The 5,324-nt window shown below is 43.6% G+C and overlaps 1 long non-coding RNA gene across 1 annotated transcript; it reads right to left on the reverse strand.

Annotated features, from left to right (window-relative positions):
* Positions 1-386: 386 nt before the first annotated feature.
* LOC129716495 (uncharacterized) lies at positions 387-4,999 on the reverse strand. Its single transcript, XR_008726648.1, has 2 exons — positions 4,758-4,999; positions 387-822 (listed from the first exon to the last, which is right to left on the reverse strand). It is a non-coding gene; the product is annotated as an uncharacterized LOC129716495 (long non-coding RNA).
* Positions 5,000-5,324: the final 325 nt, after the last annotated feature.

The raw sequence follows: 5,324 nt of genomic DNA on the forward strand, positions 1-5,324 counted from the left end.
TCCTAATCCAATTTAAAATCTGACATAGACTACATTACTCGAAAACCAAACTGAATAAAAATTGTCCAAATGCTTCCCCACATCTGTGATAAATGTCTATCTCAAGATGCAACTATAGCACATTCCTTCGTCTCTTGTATAAAATTTCATACATTTTGGAAATAAATCTTTGAAATCTTCACAAAACTATTTAAAATAAAATTGGACCCTAACACAGAATTTATTATTTTCGGAACAATGGAAGCCTGTTCTGAGCTAACTTCATTTCAAAATTGTTTCCTTAACTATGGCTTGATAACGGCAAAAAAACATACTCAAATTTAGGAAAAATGCACCGATCCCAACGCTTAAAATGTGGATCACAAGCATCTCTGAATACAATATAATACAATACAATACGGGTTTATTTGTCACATTGCAAGAAAATGTTACATCTTGAAGATATGAGATTCGTCCTAGCAGGAAAATCAGAACAATTCTTAAAGATATGGTCTCCTTTCATCGATTTATTACAAGTATAATACGGTGCAACATAACTCTGGTAATTAACCGTTTCAGAACTGGGTGAGGGGTGTGGAAAGATATAAAGTAGATAATATTCCTTTTCTTTTCTGTTCTGTTTTTTCTTCTCTTCTTCTCTTCCCCCTTTTTTAAATTTATTTTTGTTGCTCTTCCTTCCTGGTCTTCTCTTTTCTTCCACATCTCTATGGGCTCTTTCTCTCTATCTATCCACAAACTACTAATTGTTAACTTTCGGGGCCTACACATCACTACTTTCCTTAATCTCGTCTTTTTTCTTCTTTTCTTGCGTCTGTTATTTTTCTATTGTTAAATTTAAAACAAGAAGTTGTACACAAATGCATTATGTTATATGCCACGGTTTATACGACGGTACATAGCTTCTAATAAAAATATTTAAAAAATAAATGTGGGGTTATCCATTTTGGTGGCAAAAACGGGAAAGCAGACTATTATCTAAATGGTGGCCGATTGGGAAAGGGGGAGATGCAGCGAGACCTGGGTGTCATGGTACACTAGTCATTGAAGGTAGGCATGCAGGTGCAGCAGGCAGTAAAGAAAGCGAATGGTATGTTAGCTTTCATTGCAAAAGGATTTGAGTATAGGAGCAGGGAGGTTCTACTGCAGTTGTACAGGGTCTTGGTGAGACCACACCTGGAGTATTGCGTACAGTTTTGGTCTCCAAATCTGAGGAAGGACATTATTGCCATAGAGGGAGTGCAGAGAAGGTTCACCAGACTGATTCATGGGATGTCAGGACTGTCTTATGAAGAAAGACTGGATAGACTTGGTTTATACTCTCTAGAATTTAGGAGATTGAGAGGGGATCTTATAGAAAACTTACAAAATTCTTAAGGGGTTGGACAGGCTAGATGCAGGAAGATTGTTCCCGATGTTGGGGAAGTCCAGGACAAGGGGTCACAGCTTAAGGATAAGGGGAAAATCCTTTAAAACCGAGATGAGAAGAACTTTTTTCACACAGAGAGTGGTGAATCTCTGGAACTCTCTGCCACAGAGAGTAGTTGAGGCCAGTTCATTGGCTATATTTAAGAGGGAGTTAGATGTGACCCTTGTGGCTAAAGGGATCAGGGGGTATGGAGAGAAGGCAGGTACGGGATACTGAGTTGGATGATCAGCCATGATCATATTGAATGGCGGTGGAGGCTCGAAGGGCCGAATGGCCTACTCCTGCACCTAATTTCTATGTTTCTAAACAAATAAAATATACAAGCATCTGCAGTTCCTTCCTACACACACAATACTATACGAGAGAAAGTTATTAATCCCAGGAGGGAAATTGTGTGTGTGTGTGTGGGTATATATATTATATATATACACACACACACATATATATTTATATAGTTATATATTCATATATAATTATACACCGTTTTGTTTTCTCGTTTATAACATTGTTTACAGAGTACTATGTTTACATATTCTGTTGTGCTGCTGCAAGTAAGGATTTCATTGTTCTAACTGGGACGTGAGAGAATTAAACACTCTTGACTCTTGACTTACTCCGTTAATGTTTGGGAAAGAATTAATGTATGGGTGATCGGTGGTCGGCGTGGACTCGGTGGTCTGAAGGGCCTGTTTCCACGTTGTATCTTTAAATTAAACTAAAAACATGAAAACCAGAGGGAGTCTAAAGAAAGGTACCCGAAACGTCACCCAATTTCTTCTATCCAGAGTTGCTGGCTGCTCCATGGAGTCCCCCCGCACAATTAAAGCATGGAATAGTCTTCACCCTACAACAGTTACCCAACCAGACGCGACTAAATTTAAGGTAACTCTTTTTTCCCCTGAACCTTTTTTTGCTTAAATCAAGAGTCAAAAGAGTTTTATCGTCATGTGTCCCAGATAGGACAATGACATTCTTGCTTGCTGAACCACAACAGAATATGTAAACATAATACAGAACAGGAGATAAAAGTTCAGTGTGTTTATATACCATAGACCATATACAGTGGCTTGCAAAAGTTTTCATACCCCTTAAACTTTTTATTTGTAAAAAAATTTGAAAACCATGTATCATTTTCCTTCCACTTCACAATTATGCGCCACTTTGTGTTGGTCTATCACATAACATTCCAATAAAATACATTTACGTTTGTGGTTATAACGTGATAAAATGTGGAAAAGTTCAAGGGATCTTTACTCAGAGAGTGGTAGCGGTGTGGAATGAGCTTCCAGTGGAAGTGGTGGAGGCAGGTTCGTTGGTATCATTTAAAAATAAATTGGATAGGCATATGGATGAGAAGGGAATGGAGGGTTATGGTATGAGTGCAGGCAGGTGGGACTAAGGGAAAAAAGGTTGTGGAGGCAGGTTCGTTGGTATCATTTAAAATTAAATTGGATAGGCATATGGATGAGAAGGGAATGGAGGGTTATGGTATGAGTGCAGGCAGGTGGGACTAAGGGAAAAAAAGTTGTGTCGGCACGGACTTGTAGGGCCGAGATGGCCTGTTTCCGTGCTGTAATTGTTATATGGTTATATGGATATGAAAACTTTTGCAAGCCACTGTATATACACCATAAATAAACATTATCTAAATGGTGGCCGACTAGGAAAAGGGGAGATGCAGCGAGACCTGGGTGTCATGGTACACCAGTCATTGAAAGTAGGCATGCAGGTGCAGCAGGCAGTGAAGAAAGCGAATGGTATGTTAGCTTTCGTAGCGAAAGGATTTGAGTATAGGAGCAGGGAGGTTCTACTGCAGTTGTACAGGGTCTTGGTGAGACCACACCTGGAGTATTGCGTACAGTTTTGGTCTCCAAATCTGAGGAAGGACATTATTGCCATAGAGGGAGTGCAGAGAAGGTTCACCAGACTGATTCCTGGGATGTCAGGACTGTCTTATGAAGAAAGACTGGATAGACTTGGTTTTATACTCTCTAGAATTTAGGAGGGGATCTTATAGAAACTTATAACATTCTTAAGGGGTTGGACAGGCTAGATGCAGGAAGATTGCTCCCGATGTTGGGTAAGTCCAGGACAAGGGGTCACAGCTTAAGGATAAGGGGGAAATCCTTTAAAACCGAGATGAGAAGAACTTTTTTCACACAGAGAGTGGTGAATCTCTGGAACTCTCTGCCGCAGAGGGTAGTCGAGGCCAGTTCATTGGCTATATTTAAGAGGGAGTTAGATGTGGCCCTTGTGGCTAAGGGGATCAGAGGGTATGGAGAGAAGGCAGGTATGGGATACTGAGTTGGATGATCAGCCATGATCATATTGAATGGCGGTGCAGGCTCGAAGGGCCGAATGGCCTACTCCTGCACCTAATTTCTGTGTTTAACAGATAAAATGCAATAGGCTGTTATTGTTCAGCCCTCCACCACCTCCAGTTTAAATTCTATTTAGAATATTTATGGACGACCGGGAAACCAGAAGCAAGAGTTACTCCAGCTCCAGGGTCAGGGAGTGATTCTGCGCTGGTTTTCAGCGGTCGCGGCAAAGCGGCGCACGGACAGCAATGGCGGCCAGATCTCCCACAATTCAAAGCGAGGGAGAAAGTGCCCAGCGCCGACCACGAGGGTAATTTTACTGGCGCCATTTTGGGAATCAAATATATGAGGTTTTATGAATGAGCTTCAGTCATGACGTTACATCTACAAGTGTAGCGAGCTGTTCTGCTATAAAGTGCTCGAATCGCCACCCGAGCACTTATTGCAACCTTTCGTCAGGTTCCCCGCTAAAGACGAAAGGTAAGAAATACAATTATTACTATGTGTTTAAGAAGGAACTGCAGATGCTGGAAAATCGAAGGTACACAAAAATGCTGGAAAAACCCAGCGGGTGCAGCAGCATCTATGGTGCGAAGGAAATAGGCAACTTTTCGGGCCGAAACCCTACTTTGTGTCGTGTAGCCTGCGCGATCGCTTCCTATAGCTCAGATCGCGTAATCACATCAGGGGTCGCCAGAAGAACTGCTCCGACCGCCGGCTCGTGGAGTACAACACCCTGGAGCCGCGGTGTGTGGAGCTTGTAGTCCCGCGGGCAGCGAGCACTTTCCCTCCCGGAGTCTGGGATTCCTCGCCGGAGAAAAGCTCTGATCGCCGGCCCACGGACTATAACATGGTGAAGCCCCAGTCTCCGGTAGAAAGCAAGCGGCCGATTCTGCACCTCCAAGCCGGTTTGAAATGGTGTTTAAAATACTGGATAAATGGTGTTAAATATACACAATGTCTAGAAATGCTGCATATCTGACCCGCTGAGTTACTCCAGCTCTTTGTACCTGTCCACGTTCTCCACAGAGATCCTGCATGTCTGACCCGCTGAGTTACTCCAGCTCTTTGTACCTGTCCACGTTCTCCACAGAGATGCTGTCTGACCCGCTGAGTTACTCCAGCTCTTTGTACCTGTCCACGTTCTCCACAGAGATGCTGCCTGACTGACCCGCTGAGTTACTCCAGCTCTTTGTACCTGTCCACGTTCTCCACAGAGATGCTGTCTGACCCGCTGAGTTACTCCAGCTCTTTGTACCTGTCCACGTTCTCCACAGAGATGCTGCCTGACTGACCCGCTGAGTTACTCCAACACTCTCTGTGTCTCCAATGTTTGTGTCGGGGCGTGGGATGGTCTTTGTGACGGGACATCCTGGAGACCTTTGTTGAGCGTCGGGGAGGTTCCCGGACGATGCCGCCCACAAGGCGAGAAGGTTTTTCATCCATCGCCGAGGTCAAGATGTCCCAGAATAATCTGGCTGCTGTGTTTCTCCTCCTCGCCACGTTGGCTCACAGGGGCTGCGCTTGTATGAACTGTGACCGCCGGCTCTGGACCAAGTTCCTGGACCTGATGAACC

The sequence above is a fragment of the Leucoraja erinacea genome, unplaced genomic scaffold (genome assembly GCF_028641065.1).
Source record: "Leucoraja erinacea ecotype New England unplaced genomic scaffold, Leri_hhj_1 Leri_249S, whole genome shotgun sequence".
NCBI lineage: Eukaryota > Metazoa > Chordata > Chondrichthyes > Rajiformes > Rajidae > Leucoraja > Leucoraja erinaceus.